At 44.7% G+C, this 18,464-nt stretch overlaps 1 long non-coding RNA gene and 1 other non-coding gene across 4 annotated transcripts; both read right to left on the reverse strand.

Moving 5' to 3' along the window:
• Positions 1-2,247: 2,247 nt before the first annotated feature.
• On the reverse strand, positions 2,248-11,081 carry LOC142018419 (uncharacterized). 3 transcript variants are annotated; one of them, XR_012646817.1, is made up of 6 exons: positions 11,008-11,081; positions 10,039-10,085; positions 9,822-9,951; positions 7,713-7,821; positions 7,277-7,370; positions 2,248-4,535 (listed from the first exon to the last, which is right to left on the reverse strand). It is a non-coding gene; the product is annotated as an uncharacterized LOC142018419 (long non-coding RNA). The 3 variants fall into 3 exon arrangements; XR_012646818.1 differs by lacking the exon at positions 11,008-11,081 and adding an exon at positions 10,640-10,689; XR_012646816.1 differs by lacking the exon at positions 11,008-11,081 and having other exon boundaries at positions 10,039-10,567.
• On the reverse strand, positions 9,631-9,701 carry LOC142018750 (small nucleolar RNA SNORD2). The gene has a single exon (XR_012646921.1). It is a non-coding gene; the product is annotated as a small nucleolar RNA SNORD2 (small nucleolar RNA).
• Positions 11,082-18,464: the final 7,383 nt, after the last annotated feature.

Below are 18,464 nucleotides of genomic sequence, written 5' to 3' on the forward strand. Positions count from 1 at the left end.
TTAAATAATAAATGGTGACAGGAGGGTCAATGATTCAGAGACTATTGGAGCCACATCGCTATGAGACAATATGGAGACAAAGGCCCTGGAGACAGCTTCAGAGCACAAGGTCTCACTACAGACAGCCATGATGTAGCTCTTGAGGAATGCTTTGTAATTGTGGGAGCTAACCCTGCTATCTTGAAGGAATAATTTATAGGACATCCTTGTAGAGTTTCCTGTTTCTGACATGGGTTTTGCTCACATAAGAGATGATCAGAACTTGAATAACTTCCATGCATAGACAGTGTAGGCCTGTACCTGAAACCAGAGCCAGTGGGTAACTGAAATGTGGGCTCCTATTCTGAGAGAACAGGGACGTAATCACAGAGTGCAGTAGATTTCTGAGGGCTTACAAAACCCTCCACGCAAATGTTCATGTGTACATGTATCCTTATCTTCATAATCAACTGGACAGACATCAAAGCTTTTGAAAATAGAGTACATGTCCCAAAGCACTCAGAGAGTTCACTGTGTCAGTGCCGCATAGGTGAAATTACATCCTCCTGTGATTTAGAAAACTATCCTGGAGTCTCTTTACCTGGTTGAGAACAATAGATTTGAATTGCTAAAGCTAAGGTGAGTCTTTGACCTAATGGTATGAGTTTTGGTTATATGCAAGAATGCCATTCACCCACACAGGAGCATTGCTCCCCAGTTTCAATGTGTTTGTATCATGGAGGATAGTTCCTGTTCTCAGTGAGGAAACATACATGACTGTAATTGCTTCCTTCAGTGGTCTATCAAAATCCAAATTTGATGACTCCTAGGACATGTTTTGAGGCTCACCTGTTCATTCAGGCACTTTCAGGATCAGGGCAGTTAACTGGAACATGTGACTGGTATATTTAGATTAGGCATAGGGAGACTTTTAGTAGGGCTGTCTTCCTGAAGCTTAGTTTGCTATGAGTCTTTACAATGGAGTATTGCCAACGATTGTGATTTTTAATCACAATTCTTGCAACGTTATATGTTTTTCTTAATGCCCCAGCGCTAGACTCTAGGGAATACGTGAGATTTTCATTGTTCACTTGAAAAAGTTAAGTTTCTAGCCCTCATGGTTGAAGAGAGAAGCTTGAAAAGATTAATGTAACCAAGGCTCAGAACTAGGGATGCCAATTTTTCTGCACATGTAAAACTAAATGCCCTTGTCCCACCCCCTGCCCTGCTCCTCATCCAAGACCCTGCCCTCTTGTCCTTGTTCAATCTATCTCCTCACCCTCACTAGCTCATTTCAGCAGGCTGGCTCAGTGGGTTTGGGGGTGAGAGGTAGTGAGGGATCCACTTATGAGTGTGGGCACCAAGGCAGCTTGAGAAATGAGGAATTTAGGGTGTGGGAAGGGCTGCAGTCTGAGGCTGTGTTGGAATGTGCAAGGGAGTGAGGGCTCCAGTTGGGAATATGGGCTCTGGGCTAGGGCAAGGGATGTGGGGCTTTGGGTAATGGAGGGGGCTCCTAGCTGGGGGGTTCAGAATATGGGAAGGGGCTCTAGACTAAGGCAGGGCGTTGGGATGTGGAAGACAGTACAGGCTATGGACTAGGGGTGCAGGTTTTAGGATGGTGCAATAAATGAGGGTTTCAGAGTGCAAAAGGTGGCTCCACCCTGAGACAGTGGGAAGGAGTGGACATGTGTTTGAGGGCTATGAGGTGCAGGCACTAGGCTGGGTATGAGGGGTTTGGGATACAGGGGAGGGGAATCAGGCTCTAGCTAGAGGTGTAGATGCTGGGGAGGGGATAGAGGGTGCTCCAGGCTAGACTGAGGGATTTAGAGGAAAAATCAGTGTTGGGGCACGGATAGGAGATGGGCAGGGCTCAGCGGTGCAGACTTGGGGTGGCACTTAATTCAAGCAGTGGCATATCTCCACATAGAAGCTAGAGGGGACTGGCAGCTCTCTATGCTGCCCCATCTGATGGCACTGCACCTGCAACTCCCCATGGATCCACAGTCCCCAGCTAGAGCCAACAGGTGGGGCAGGGGCAGCATACAGAGCCCCTGAGGGGCAACTACTTCCATGAGCTGCACGAAGCCTACCTTAGCCTCAGTGTGCTGCTAACTGGACTTTTAATAGCCCTGTTGGAAGTCCTGACTAGAGCCGCCAGGGTCCCTTTAACTGTTTCTGATCAAAAACTGAACACCTGGCCACCCTATTCTGAACTAAGAAGGCATATAAGATTCCACCTTTACTATTTTTAAATGTCTCATGATTTTTGGGGCCTGACTCGTGATTTTTGAGGAGTTAGAGATGGCAGTACCAAAGAAATAGGTGGCATTTCCATTATCACGCCTTCCTAAAGTTTTCCAGCAGAATCAGATTGTCGCTGTCGGCTTCACCCTGTGTTCCAGCAGACTGTGTATTTAGGGAGCAAAACTTGAAAGTATTAACTGACAATGCCTAATGCACTGGAGTTCATCAGCCATTGGTTCTCTATTCCTGAGTGAGAGACAGTGTCCGTGTGACATTTGAATGTTACCCCCTCCCCAAGAATAAATATTTCAAACCATACTGTGGACAGAATCTTCCCCAAGAGCCCCTCCTACACTCTGCCCCACATAGAGACACTAGATACAGTTTACATGCCCTGGTGCACTCTGACTGTAGAAACAGCCCCCTATAACCACCTCCTAGGGATCATACAAAACAAGGGCAGGGAATGAATAGGGCCATGACCCTAAGATGTCACACTGACCCCCAGCTAGTCAAACTCACTAGTACTATCCCTGTGGACATCTTAGGGATATCTCCCTCTTCTCTATCCCTGGGGCCCTACAAAATTCAAGGCCCATTTTGGTCAATTTCACTGTCAGAGGATTTTTTTTTTTTTAAAAAAGTAAATTTCATGATTCCAGATATTTAAAATCTGAAATTTCAGTGTTGTAATTATAGTGGTCCTAACCAAAAAAGGAACTGTGAGAGTTTGCAAGGTTATTGTGGGGTGGGGATTGCAGTACTGCTACCCTTCTGCACTGAGCCTGACAGCAGCCTTCAGAGCTGCAGCAACTGTTTGCATAAATGAGTCAGTGCACATGAACACAGCCAAGATTTGGATGGCAGGGGCACAGTGTTGCCACACTTACTTCTGCTTTGCTATCTGAAGAGCTCAGCCCTTATTCAGCAGCCACCACTCTGTCCATCCAGCTCTGAAAGCAGAAGTAAGGGTGACATGGGCATGATATTGCCACCGTAACTTCTGCACTGCTGCAGGCTGGGTGTTGACTTCAGAGCTAGGCACCCAGCCAACACTACAACCAATGGTCTCCAGTTGCCCTGTTTTGAAGGCAGTACAGCAGTAAGGGTGGCAATACCATGACCCTCCTAAAATAATCTTGTGATTCTCCTCCAGCTCCCTTTTGGAGTCATGAACCCCCACCCCTCGTCTGAAAAACGCTGGTTTCCCCTGCAAAATCTGTAAAGGGTAAAAGCAAACAAAAGGCCAGATTTCACAGTCCATGACATATTTTGCATAGCTGTGAATTTGGTAGGGTCCTACCTGTCCCCCACTCAATGAATCTCTCAACTGTACATTGTATTTAATCTGAATGGTTTCCTTGATTAAACATATTTTACGACCAGTTAGATCAAGGACTATTTCAGCCTCAGTGCAAGAAATAAGCCTCTTAATTCTTTTGATAAAGAAGTTCACATTAATAGAAGTGGGCACAGTCTGGATCTGACTACTTAAGAAAAAAATCCAGGCATATTTAGATCCAGTTTTTGTTTGTCTCTTCAAGATCAATTGCAAAGTTTTGAATCTTGGATCTAGATTTCTACCAAGTTTGATTGTGGGGTTTTGGTTTGGGGCCATCTCATGAAGAAACTTCAAATTAAAAACATCTAAAAAAACCAGAGTCAATGTGAAATGTAGCAGAATGCACCACTGCTCTGGGCACGTAAAACTAAGCAGACAAACACATGAATCATATGGTACAGTAAGAGACATGCCTAAACTCCCAGAAGAACAGGACAAGTTATTTAACATGCCTTTCCCAGCTTTAATTTCTGTGTTTCTTCTGCTTTCTCAAAACAGGTTAAAGAAAGATGGATATATCAGCTGTCAACGTGACAGCTATTAAAGGACCTCTCTGAAACAAACCTGCAGGCCAACCAATAAAACACCACATATAAAACAGGCCTCCCTGTCCCCCTTCTGCAAAGCCCTGTGTGATCTTCAGAGATGCATGTGCAAAATAGGGTTCAGTCCACTCAGTAACCAAGGGTATCTGGTCTTCTGTGCAGAAGTGTACCAACCACCTTCCTACAGAGTCTAAACCGAAGTGCTCTCTCTCAAGGAATGCAGGATAATCCCCCGAACATTCTTCCAGGTGGTACTGGATGCAGTGGACACACTGGCCCAAACTGTAGTCACAGGGGCAGCGCTCTGGAGGAATTCCCGGCTGTACATCTCAGGCCTACTGCTGGACGGGCAGTAAGTGATTCAGGACCTCCCATTTGATGGGTATTCCCTTTTCTCTGAGCAGATGAATTCCAGGATCACAAGCCTAAAGGGATACAAGATCTACGTTGAAGTCCTTGGGATTGCAAGTGACTGCATCCTGAAAAAAACCCTTCAACCCCTGCCACCGTGCCATTATGTGCATTCTACCAACCATACTGCCACAGTGACCAGCCGTGGCGTTCCTCTTTTGGTGAGTGGGAGACTGCAACTCCTCAAACAACCAAATCCAGGTAATTTCCAGATGTTCCCCTGCTGCCTCCACCCCCCCACAACCCAGCTAAGAAAGTTTTGAAGGTGCAATTGAAGACACTGTACCAGTACATCAGCTGGATCCTATCCCATTTGCTCTGTGCCCAGAAGCACTTAACTACCAACAAATGGGTTCCAGACACTGTGACCGTGCTACATATTTCACTTCCTCCCCACCCCCACCAATCCCTCTTCATGGACCCCTCTCACAGGCATCTTCAGCTGAAGGTGCTCTCACTCTTGCAACTCAGAGCCACAGGGTTCCGCAGGCAGACATCGGCAGGGATTGCTAGTCCTACTACTTTCTGATCCCAAACGTGATGTGAGGCCTGACGACTATTTTAGACCTCCATGGTTTGAATTGCTATTTAAGCTTTGAATGATCTCCCTTACCCCTATCATTCCCATTCTGGATATGGCAACTGGAATGTTGTTCACAATTTGGAAGATGCCTATTTCTGTATTTTAATCAGACTGTGTCATAGGTCCTTCCTTCAATATGTCCTGGGGCAGGATCATTACTAGTTCACCATGCAGCCATTTGGCCTCTTGCAGCCCCGCATTTTTTTTAAACCAACTATATGGACGTGGTAGCAGCCTACCTCAGAAAGAAGGATATCCGCATGTACCCATATCTGGCCCCTGACTACTCAAGGGCCCCACATGTCTCAGTGAAAGTGGGCTGTACACACCACTTAGGAAACACTTGCCAGACTGATGATCCTCTGGCAGGGCATGAGGGTTGCCCCCTGCACAATGAATAAAGCTCATAAGCATGCTTCTTGGCAAGCATGCTTCTTGACTCTTCATTCAGCATCTACCCCAGTTCACTTTCTGGTAATGCACGATTATATCCACTCTGCTGCTCCCTATCCCCCAACAGGGCAGCCAGATGCTGCCTGCTTCCAGGTATACGCCATCTTGCACCTGCTTGGTCTGGCACTTAAGACTATGGCCACTTGCAAACATGGTTTTCGCAGGTATACCGACTAAACTGGGACAGGTCCTAGTGCATCTCCAATGGTGGTTGAATCATCCCCTTGTGTGTGCACGCGCGTATGCAGGAGTACCCTTCTCTCACATACCCCGTCCCTAAAAATCTATGGTCACTGTGACAGATGCCTCAACCCGGGGATGGAGGAAGCACACTTATAGGCACTTTGAACTTGGAATCTCTGGGCAACCATAGCCCCAATTCCCATTAAACTTAAGAGCTCCAAGCTATATGCCCTGCTTGCATGACTTTCACTGAACATCTCTAAAAACCCATGCGCGCACACACACGTGCTGTAACCATCTTTAGGGACATGACAGCCACCATGTACTACCTGATCAGACAAAGAGGTTTTTCTCTCCTGTGCCAGGAAGCTATCGCTTTATGGGACTTCTGCCTTATCACAACATCACCCTCCAAGCTTTCTCACACCTTGCAAGTAAGAAATAAGTCAGTGGACTGCCTAAGTTGCTCTTTTGCCTCATACAAATGGCCTCTCCACCCAAGTGGAAACTGTTCACTTTTCCCAAAGTGGGGTGTTCCCCGCCAACTAGGGAACCAGCTACCCATGCCCTTAATACTGCAAAGAGTACTACATTCTCAGCCTGTGCTTTACAGAAAGACGCATGCATGGGTTGAAATCAATATTACATATTGCACCTAAAACGGGCTGGCCATGTCCTTGCTCTGGGTACACTCTGCAGTGATCTCAGCTTTCCATCCTGGATTGTGCTATGGCCCACCCTTCAGGCCCAACAGCGGTGAGAATTTTAAAGGGGTTGGACAGAATATTTCCTCATATTTGGCAGCCAGTCCCCTAATGGGGCTTAAACCTATTGTTTGCCAAACTCTTGGGGACACCATTTGAACCTCTGGCTACCTGCCCCTTACTCCACCCAGCATTCACATCAACCTGCAGGGTCTGAGTTTACAGTACCTTCATCTGAGCTCTGTATACTATTTCTACACAAGTTAGACTGAAGACTACATCCACCTTTCCTTCCCAAGGTGGTCATGGACTTTCAGAACATTTTTCCTGATTTTCTTTCCCAAACCTCATGCCAGTAGTAGAGAACAGGCCTTTATTCCCCCTGGACATGAGGGCATTTGTTTTCCATATAGTACATATAAAGGTTTTCTTAAGATGACCCAACTGCACAACTGTCGCAGACAGAATCAAGGAGCTTCCGAGTTCATCACAGCACATTTCAATGTTGCTCACTGCTTGTGTTAGTCCTACTACTTTCTAGTCAACCTTACTTCTCCAGCTTTAACAGCACGCTCCAAATCAGCTCAAGCTGCCCCAAAGGCCTACTAGCCTCATGTGCCAATCCGAGACATTTGTTGAGCAGCCACCTGATCCTCAATTGATACTTGCACCACACATTATGCAATTCACACCCCATCTAGGGATGATGTTACGTTTGGCAGAGCAGTGCTCCAGTTGGTCTCTCAATCCAACTCCCTCCACCCGTGTGTTGCTTGGGATTCCACTTGGGAATGGACGTGAGCCATCACTTGAAGAAATGACTGTTACCTACCTTCTGTAATTGTTCAAGGTGTGCTGCTCATCTCAGCTCTAACTGGCTTGCTGCATCCATGAGGCTTAGCTTGTTCTTTTACTCTTTCAAGCATCTAGTTATATTATCAGGAAGAAGAAGGAAAAAAACCCAGTAAAGTGAGTCTTTCAATTCCTCCTTTGTCAGACTTATTTTTTCTCTTCAGGGGAATGTAAGGATTTTTACCAGTGCTTAACTTTTAAATATAAAAGTAGCACTCACTAAATCTCATTAAAAAAAACTGACATTTTGAATTTGAGAACTTAAATTTTTGTGGGGAAAAAAAAACAATGAAAAATTTCATGGAAATATTTTCAAATGTTTAGTCAGCCATCTGTACAAGGAACTTAACTTCCTTCAGTAATAGCTGAGCCATACAAGGCCATGTGCACTTGCATCTGAGTAAGTGAAGCCTTACAGTTTCTTGTGCAGCTCTGGTCTTATACTTCTTCCACAACCTTCTGCTGAGCACATGGTATTCATTTTCTATTGCATCCAAGGTGAGAGAGAAGACACCCAGTGGAGTCCTAAGTACAAAGAGAATAGGGTTGTCATAATTTCATCCTTCATTAGAATAAAGAATAATAATAAGGGTTGGACCTATGTCAAGAAGCTCATAGAGCTGTCCCCCGCTCTCCCAAAAAAACCTGAGAATGCTGTGGACTAAATCTTCAACTAGTGTAAATGAGCATGTGCTGTCTCTCCCCTCCCACAACCCACGAGAATGTCAACTGAAACTGTGGTACCTCTGACTCAGCCTGTTCTGTAGTGACAAGCAGCAGGTCTGCTTCTGGTCCTACACTTGGAACACATCCATTTGAAGTTCCATGCAGGCTCTGACCCACCCCTGCATAGAAAGGCTGCAGCCCCAAAGCAAATCCAAACTCCCCAGGAACACACATTTAAAAAAAAAAAAAAAAAAAAAAAAAAAAAAAAAAAAATCACACTTGTACTGCACAGGAAAGTGTACAGTGTAAGCTTCAAAGCTGGCCCCCCTTTTACGTGGAGAGGCATATGCAACAGTGTTTGTCCCTTGAGCTGCAATTCCCACTTCACTCCAAAAAGCTTAATTTCAAACAAGAGATTGAAATAAGGTCAAAAAAGATCAAAGCAGATTACCTAAAAATTAATGCAACTAAGCTTAATAGACCAGATTAAGGTGAGAATCTAATTCATATCCAGAGATGACAAACAGGTTGCAGATTCGTAAGGGGAGGCAAACAAAGTTCCTCAGTATTAAGGGCCAATGAAGCATCGCATGCAAACACACCCACTTTTCTTCACAGGAAAAAAAAAAAAATCTTTTTGCCCCACCTTCACTAAACAGTAGAAATTACATTGTTTCTAATCCTGAGAGAGATCCACTGAACTATAACAAATCTAGCACCACAGTTTTAGATACCTTTTTAGATTGACTGTTAGATGTACTTTGGGTTTGGAATCTTTGGACAACTCTATCTCCAAGCACACTTAGCCTTAATCTTTGGTGTGAGGACACAATGATTCTCATTTGATAGAGATGCAAGTTTTATATACCATATAAAAAGGTTATGCAATTTGATTCTGAGTTTGACGTCTACACTTTCACCAAACCCTAAATCAATACATTTTTAAAACCACTTTAACACAAAGGAGTCAATGTAGTCTGGAGCACCATTTAAAGCTGAATAAAGCACTGAATCTTTGGATTGTTAAGTAAACCTGTGATGCAGTTTGAGTCAGATAAATACACCAGAAGATTCTGACTAGATCACACATGCACTGATGTTTTCATGTTTGAAAAATGAAAACAATTCAAACTTGTATCAACAAGTGCATTCTGTTTCCCTAGAACATACTGCTTTATTATTTAAGATTTCACCATTTGCTGGGAGATGCCTTTTCAGAACATTAGATGTTTCCTACATCTTGTCCCAGCGTCACCCCCCAAAAAATGACATCTAACTCCTTCTGCACATGGGTAAGGAAAACCTAAAACAGAAGCTAGGCTGTTTCTCAATTACACTCAAAGCTACAAGGACTCTGAATGGATGTTACAGTTAGGTAATTTAAAAAGAGGGGTCTGATAAGTGATCTCACTCATGGAACCCATGCAACATACAAGCAGTGTACTCTTGGGGCACGGAAACTACCGATACCCATTGAGCAAGTTTTCTGGTAGGGGTCAATACCATGATCAAGGAGACTGAACACATCTGCAAATGCACATTTGCTATTTCCATCCTGCAGCATGTCTTGCCAACATCCGATTGAGCTATCTCAATCACATCATACCCTAAAAAGGGTGTTATATATTTACTGCTCCCAACAAATCATATTTAATTATATTCCTTTTGAAATGATCAGCAAGGAAGACCTCTCTCCATTTCAGGTCAGTCCCAAAAGATAGCACACCATCATCTCGCTTGTTAAAACAAGCATATCACCACACGTATTTAAAGGTGTAGTACGTATCTCAAAAAGGACCCTTTTCCAACCTGTATTATCATCATGAGCAAACAGATACCAGATTTTCATCCTCGCCTACCTTTGATACATGGAACAGCAGCACTCTACTGAATAGCTGAAGGCTTCTCAGAACCATAAGCATAAACACCTCTCAGAAGGGATGCTTTCAAGTTCACAATCAAAATGGGAACTATTTCATTCCATTTGCTCTGTCAGAAGGAAAGAAAAGGCAGTTTACACAAATTAGCTAACTCCTTATGAGATTTGAGTCCAAGGGGTATTACACGGTTGCTCACCTCAAAGACACTATCAGGCTCCATTCCCTCTGGAGTTACCATGGTCTCTGTAGCCAAGAAGGAATAGGCAATTAATATTATTTGCAGTTAACAACTTCCACGTAAGACAGGCTGTATTCCGTGCCTTCGATACCACTACTCCGCCGGCACTGCACGGGAACTTGAACACATTGCGCTCGAAAATGTTTTGCCCGTGTGAGAACTGGTCTCCCTGGTTCTCAGATGCCGTTACTCCAAGTCTTTCCGCGCCAGGCTCAGGCACCATGCATAACCCCCAAAGCACACGGTGAGAAGACCAAAACAGCGCTGGCGGGGAGGGGAGAGCCGAGCCGAGCCGAGCCGAGCCGAGCCGCACTCGCCTCCCCCGCGGCAGGGCACAGCCAGAGGGCCTAACGTGCAACAGCTCCCCGAACCGGGCGGCACGCGCCAGGCTGCCTTCCCGCCATGCACCCCTCGCGCCACAGCGAACACATCTGCTCTCAGAAACGCGTCGCGTGCCGGATGTTACAGCCTCGCCCGGGTGAAGGCGAGAGCCGCCCTGTCTAGACTCGCTCATCTGTGGAACCGGCGGGGGATCGCCCACCACCCTCAGCCCCAGTACCGGCAAGCTCTCGCGAGAGCTCTTCCCGACCCCGGGATCGTGCACGTTGCATAAGCTACACAGGCGGAGGAAGGCGGCCAGCCAACGCTTCGAGGCATGCGCCCCTCCCGCTCTGTGGCAAAATGGACTCGCCCGAAGCCCGGCCGCCGGAGCGAACCAACAGAGGAGAAAGGAGGGGGGTGTGGAGCGCAAAGGGGTTAAAAAAGCAGAAGCTCTGTGACCGACCGTCACCTGCACTGAATCATGCCAGGCCGCGGGGGGCAGGGGGGTGCCGAAACGGAGAGGCTGCGGGAAGAACTAGCCTACACGTAGCCACCCGAGACAGTACTTCCCACAAATGGTAACGAGCCGATGTCACGCGCCTGTACCTTTAAAAATCACCTCAGGAGAGAGAGGCCCCCGCCTCATCACCCGCCGCACCCCCCTCGGTACCCGCCGAACCACTTGCCATGATCTGGTCTCGCGTATTAGACCACGCCCAAGTCTGTTCCGTCACCAGCTGACGAGGCGGCGCCGGCTTTTTGTAGCCATCAGGCGCGGGGACTCGTTCCGCCCTTGGCTGCGGCGGCGAGACGCCCCGTGCAGGGTTCAGCTGGAGGCAGGCTAAATATATACTGAGAACAGCAAGAAGTCCTGTGGCACCTTATAGGCTAGCAGATGTTTTGGAGCATAAGCTTTCGTGGGCAAAGACCCGCTTCATCGGATGTATGAGTGGGGGGTCGTTTCAGAGGGGTGTCTGAAGAGTGGGGTCCCAGTAAAAGGGAGGATCAGGGCTGACAAGGTCTGTTTAGCAAGGTGGAAATGGCCCAGTATCAACAGTAGGTATCAAAAGAGGAACAAACAAGTCAGATCAGACAGGGGGGTGTGAGCCTGTGTCAGAGTCTAATGGGGAGATCTTAACACCCAGGGCAGAGAAGCTGCCTTTGTGAGCTGCGAGCCGCTCCCAGTCTCTGTTTAATCCTTGGTTAATGGAGTCAAATTTGCAAATAAACTGCAGCTCAGAGATTTCTCTCTCCATTTGATTTTTGAAATTTCTTTGTTTCAGGACTGTCACCCTTAAATCTGCCACTGAGTGTCCAGGGAGACTGAAGTGTTCTCCCACAGGCTTCTGTACATTGCCATTCCTGATGTCTGATTTATGTCCATTTATTCTTTTACGGAGAGACTGTCCAGTTTGGCCAATGTAAATTGCAGTGGGGCATTGCTGGCACGTGGTGGCATATATTATATTAGTAGATGTGCAGGTAAAGGAGCCCCTGATGGTATGGTTGCTGTTAGGTCCTGTGATGATGTCACTGGTGTAGATATGTGAGCAGAGTTGGCAGCGAGGACTGTTGCAGGGGCTGGTTCAAGGCCTAGAGTCACTGGTTTGTGATTTGTAGTGGCTGGTGAGGATTTGTTTAAGGTTGGCAGGCTGTCTGTAGGTGAGGACAGGCCTGCCTCCCTAGGTCTGTGGGAGTGAAAGATCATTGTTGAGGATGAGTTGCAGATCACTGATGATGCTCTGGAGAGGCCTCAGGTGGGGGTTGTATGTGATGGTCAGTGGTGGTCTCTTGTTTTCCTTGCGAGGCCTGTCTTGTAGCGGGTGGCTTCTGGGTACCCATCTGGCTCTATCAATCTGTCCTCTCACTTCCTTAGGTGAGTATTGTAGTTTTAGGAAGGCTTGGTAAAGGTCCTGTAGATGTTTGTCTCTATCTGATGGATCAGAGCAAATACGGTTGTACCTTAATGCTTGACTGTAAACAATGGATCATGTGGTATGCCCTGGATGGAAGCTGGAGGGGTGCAGATAAGCATAGCGGTCCGTCGGTTTTCGGTATAGGGTGGTATTTATGTGACCATTGCTTATCTGCATAGTAGTGTCCAGGAAGAGAATCTCTTGTGTGGACTGGTCCAGGCTAAGGTTGATGGTGGGGTGGAAACTGTTGAAATCACGGTGGAACTCTTCAAGAGCCTCCTTCCCATGGGTCCAGATGATGAAGATGTCATCTAGAGGTAGAGGAGGGGTGGTAGGGGACGAGAACTGAGAAAGCGTTTTTCCAGGTCAGCCATAAAAATGTTGGCATACTGTAGGGCCATGCGGGTGCCCATAGCAGTGCCACTGATCTGAAGGTATAATTTGTCCTCAAATCTGAAATAGTTGTGGGTGAGGACAAAGAAGCTCTGAAAGCTACAGACTAACACAGCTACCTCTCTGATAAATATACAATGGTTTGTGCAAGGGCAGCACGTGTGGGGGGAGTATGATGTGAGGAAGTGGACAGAAGGTTAGGTGACATGGTGAGGGAGGGAGTATTTTTAATTGGGTCAATTTCTGCTGGTGAAAGAGGCAAGCTTTTACATTCACACATATTTTGGGCGTAAGGAAGTCCCGAGTAACCTGTTCTTAGCGCTCATATTGATGCACTGTAGAGATCTTAAAAGTCTGTTTTACGGAGTTCTCTATATTTAGTGAGGAGAATTGAAATGTGAACGTGGAACTTTAAAATAAGGGTAAAGTGCATCTGTGCAAGACAAAATTTTATCAGGGGCTAGACTCAAGTGGAATTAAGTTTTCCAGGAAGATCACAGGCTTCACCACTTCCCACTCTAAGTACAAGGTTTATTTCTTTGACCTTATTTTCTCCAACATAAACACATAGCGATGTATATATTTAAACAACAAAAAACCTTTTAAATAACAAAGCTTCCTTTCCAAATATTATTGAAAAAGACATAATATTTCTTCTGGACATTCTTCATCACAGATGGCATAGTCAACCTGTTCAGTTCTGTGCCAGAGAATGTTGTAATGTGCAAGACTGTAATAGGGTTAAAAAGAACTAGATGAGCTAATGGAGGATAGTCTCAGAGAGGTAGCCATGTTGGTCTATATCTTCACAAAATAAAAAAGCACCTTAAGAACTAATAATATTATTTATTAGGTGATGAGCTTTCATGGGACAGACCCACTTCTTCAGACCTGGTGAATAATAATAACTGAGAAATAAAAAACATTGGAAAAAAATGGAATTAAAAAGCTGATGAATCAATTCGATGGGAGGAAGGGCAGGGGGGAAGCCTCAACAAGTGTAGGGGGATAAGTTCATCAATGCCTATTAGCCAGACTGAGCAGCGATGCAAAACCATGCTCTGAAGTATCCCTAGCCTCCGTTTGCTAGAAATTAGGAATGGGCAAGAGAAGATGATCACTTGATGATTCCTTATTCTCTTCATTCCACCTGGCACGCAGGCTCATATAATAACACATTGCCTATGCCTGCAAGTGATCCGTGCTCCATGTTGCGAAGGAAGGCAAACCCTCATTGACAGGGTCTCTGCTAATCTAACCTGGAGAAAAAATTTCTTTCTGTACCCTTTCTTTCCTTAAACAAGCAAAAAATCTACAGTATGACAGAAATATACTTTTGAAATACTGAATCTCATTAAAAGATTTATGATATTTTTATGATTTTTCTGGTTAGTAGTCATGTAATCTGAGACATGCTGACCCAATCAGATATAAGATCGTATGATTTTTTTGTGATGAAAATGTTGAGGTCTTCCCTTTCATCTATTTTATTATTCTCTTATCAGTCTTTACATCTCCAACCTACTACCAACCTGAGATATAAAGTTGTAATAATATCTGGATGTCTTGAATTCTCTGTTTGATTTGGTATTAGATTCTACCCTTCAGAGTCTCCCCACAAAATGCAGGAAAAGAGCCAGGACTGGGTGATTCATGCCCAGGACTGTGATCTGGGAAATGTTGACTCCATTTTCCTTGTGCCACACGCTTGTGATGTGACCTTAGGCAAATCATACGAGGCTGTTACAGCATCACTGAAGTCAGTGGTTTTGTGGTTGGTTTCAACAGGATCAGGATTCAAGCTTTTTCTACGCTTTAGTTTCCTCTTTTGTAAAATGGAAATAGTAAAAACTCCATCATAGGCTTTTTGTTAGGGCAAATTAAATATATGTGAAGAATGCTGAGATCTTTAATTGGAAGGTATGTTAGAGTGCAAAGTATGATTAGTTAATGAGAGTTGCATGTACATGTCTGAGTGCAGAGTTTAGTTTTTAGATTGCGATGCAGTATAAAAGAAAGCTAGAAAAATTAAGCAAATGACTGCTGGTGATAACGTTCTGACGTACATGTACATGCATTTTGCAGGCCAAGTGGAAGACTTCTGCACTACTATGGTATGCTGTTTTTGTACATCTGACAGGTGCAGTCTGCACAAAAATGAGTGGTGGCTGCCTCAAAAATTCTGAGAAAAGGTACATTTGAACATATGTATTAATTTGACAAAAATCTTGACATTGATTTATTCTTTTCTCACTACAATTTAATCCTTCAGGTAATGTATTTATTCTCATTGTTCCACCAGTATTCTGGAACATGGGCCCAGCTCCATCAATGTCTGCTCTTACATTTTAAGAGACATCCCATCCATAGCATGGACTGTGCAACTGCCCTGAGGTCTGTGCTTTATGAGGCCCCACACTTTGGGGACCCAGGCTTGGGATCCAGGGTGGCCTGGGAGATGAGACAGGGCAGGGGTAGAGCCAGGGATTTTGGGGGAAGGGAGAAGTTCAATTTGGCGTCTGCAGATGATATCTGAAATTATAATTGCTAAGTTAAATTCACTTCAGTCTATACCAAAGTAGGCACATCTACTAATCTAACAGCTACTATGGCCTGGACTAGCTCACCATCTTGATTCCTTTTGCAGCAAGTGCTCCATGACCCACAACCCAGTTGGGAGACTGGCCTGAGCCAGCTCTGGCTTCATGGCAGGGAGTGCTGTGGTGTCCTGAAGCTGGACAACCAGAGCACACAGTGAAAATGTTTTGCTGTCCCTGAGAGAGTGAAGCAAGTGAGCAGGGAAACCTGAGAAATGGCTATCCAGGGAAGAATTGCTGACTTGATGCCCTGCCTGAACTGCTTCCTGGTGGCCTTAAGTTTGATTCAGCATCCAATGAAGGTGGCCCCTCTATTTCAAAATAGCTGAGCACTATTTAAAAATAGATTTTACGTGTAGACGTGTTATTTTGAAATAGCTACTTTGAAAAATCTTCTTTTGAGGTGTCTGTGCTGCCCAGCTCTGAAAGTAGCCGTGGTAAGGTCAGTCCTACTCCTTGGCCCCAGACTTCTCTTCAGTTTAGTCTCATAGACAGTCTAGGCACTGCAGCACAAGTCCTGCTTTCCCTTTCTGGTGTTCGGACTTCCATCCCCCAGCTAGAAGGGTGTTGTGGTAGGTGCTCCCTGCTCTCTCTGGGCTGGGTAGACAGTCCTCCCAAGCCACTGGTGGAACTTTCACACTACCTGGGGGTGAAGTAGCCCAAACACTCCCAGTCAGAGCTCCTCTCCTCCCTTGCTGTCTCTGGCAATGTTGGCATTCTCCTTATTAGTTCTCCCCCACCCCCCCGCCACCACACACAGAGCACAGAAGTGAGTGTGGCAATACTGCAACCCGCTATCCCCTGCAATTCCCTTTTGGGTCAGGAACCCAATTGGAGAAACGCTGGTGTCCTCCAAGAAATCTGTATATTATAGGCCTGCAGTGTCCAATATGGTCCCCATTTATTACATGTAGCAAATGGCAAAGTGGAGTGTGGTGAAATGTGGCTCAGGAGAGCCACACGTGGGATGCCCCTCTGACCACTCCATGCACATGCCCCACCACATGGTGGGACAAGAGCATGGCGGCGGCAGCAGCAGAGGTGGTGCCTCCAGCCCTGGTGGGCTCCAGCTGCAGGGTGGCTAGTGCGGTGAGGCTTCAGCCCAGGGTGGCTTGCGCTGCTCCGGTGAGTAATCTCATGGGGGTGCTTGGTTGAAGTGGGTGCCTAGCTCGCCGGGGGGGCGGAGGGGGAGAATGGTCCTGTGGCGATTAGTTAAATTTCTTTTGGACACCACTGATACAGGCTAAAAGCACATAAAAGGCAAAACTTCAAAGAAGGAGACCAAATTTCACATTCTGTGATGTGTTTTTCATGAATGGGAATTTAGTAGGGCCCTACCTATATATTACTGTAACCAGACCTAAGATGTCTCAGCACCTTTGCCACATGAAAGTGTCTCAGAGAAGTGGCAGATCTGAATATAACAGTTAATATTTTATATACAGAAAATATATATGTAGCTTTCAAAATTTATTCTAGTTGGAATCTGTATGGGTGAGAATTCTTTATCTTGGATTCTCTGAGCTGCCCTTTAATATATCTTCCAAGAAAGGAATCTGATAAGTGAAATACTAACAGAAATGCTAATTAGAGTAAGGAAATTAACGAGTTATACATTTTTCTTTTATTTTGTTATTTTTTGTTTCCAAAAATCTATCAGTCTTGCAGAGATTACAAATATGATTCTAAGCATCTAAATAAATGCTTCTCACCCTGTTTCATACTGTGCCGACTTCTCTCTCACCCTTAAGCTTTATTTGAGTGGGTTTCCTCAGATGACTTCCAGAATTTATATACCAACTCCAGTGATGATTCAAACATGGTGCAGTGAAATCTGTGCAGTTGTTCCTAGAATGCTTCTGGCGTCTGAGGGTGATGAGATGCAATTAATTGACTAAATCCACTTCAGCAGAAAACTGCAGAAAAGTGGCTGGACTTTTGTCTCACTTATACCTTTTCTGTGCCAGTATAACTCAGTTGATTTCAGTGGAGTTCCTCCTGATCTACTCCTGTGTAAGGGGAGAGATAGGCACAGACATGTGGCTCGTGTTCTCAGTTCCTCCAGAAGACTATTGGTGACTCTCTTAAGTATCACTGCTAACAAGATGAGAACTACTGCTCTATAAATTTCTGCATTTCAAAAGAAAATAATTTTTATGATTTCCAGTTCATTGCCTGAAAAAACTGGATCATAAACCGTTTGAATTATAGTAGAAGAACCTCAAGATTAAAATCTGTCAAGTACTGGGGCATATATGTATATTTTTCTGTTAATCTTCAGGCAGGTGTGGTAGAAAATCCCTCAGTAGTAGTTGAGAGGTGGATGATTGGTTTCCATGGCTTTCCAGGACACTTTGGGACAGATGGGGCTTCTCCATCTCTGGCTCCTTCTTCATGTTCAATTTGGGTTGTGTTTTGAGCAGTTTCTACCACAGTTGCCAACTGGAAAGGAGTAAAGCCTGAAGGCCCTTTTACCAACATAGTCTAAAAAGGAACAGGAAATATTTAGATCAATATATTGCAGTAATGTTACTATTTATACATCACACACAATTTGGAACAATTCTGCTTATGGTAGCAATGTAAAAAACACATATCTTGCCATATTTTTAAAATAGTGTTTAAAGAGAAGGAGTGTGTTTTGGGAGAGGGTGGGTTTTAGTGAATACAGTTCGAATATTGAAAAGTGGCAAATTGTGGATTATGTGAGTCAGTTAACAAAAATACTCTGTTAACAGTTCTTGTGAACTAAGCTAGATAATCATGGATATCTATACAGATAATAATCGCAACAATACTGTATAGTGTAGAAATTCTAGGTAAAGGAAACACTCCACCTATCACTGAAATCCAGCCACCTTTAGGATGAAATAGTACAGTACACAAGAAAATTGCGAACAGACTTTATAAGTGTATATATTGGTTTTAGTCAGTGAACAATACTTTTGACTTCTTGAATTAATATGTGGCTGTCAGAAGCACAAAATATTATACCGAGGAAGGATTGTGATGCGCACTTCAGTCTAGCCTCAAAGCAGGCACAAACAAAAAACCTGGACTGTTTTATTAAATGGAGTATTATTTATTGATTTTTATTTTCTGTTTTGAAGATCTGCATTATATCGGGTAACTAGAGAATAATATAATGCCTGTTACA

Source organism: Carettochelys insculpta, chromosome 10, assembly GCF_033958435.1.
Source record: "Carettochelys insculpta isolate YL-2023 chromosome 10, ASM3395843v1, whole genome shotgun sequence".
NCBI lineage: Eukaryota > Metazoa > Chordata > Testudines > Carettochelyidae > Carettochelys > Carettochelys insculpta.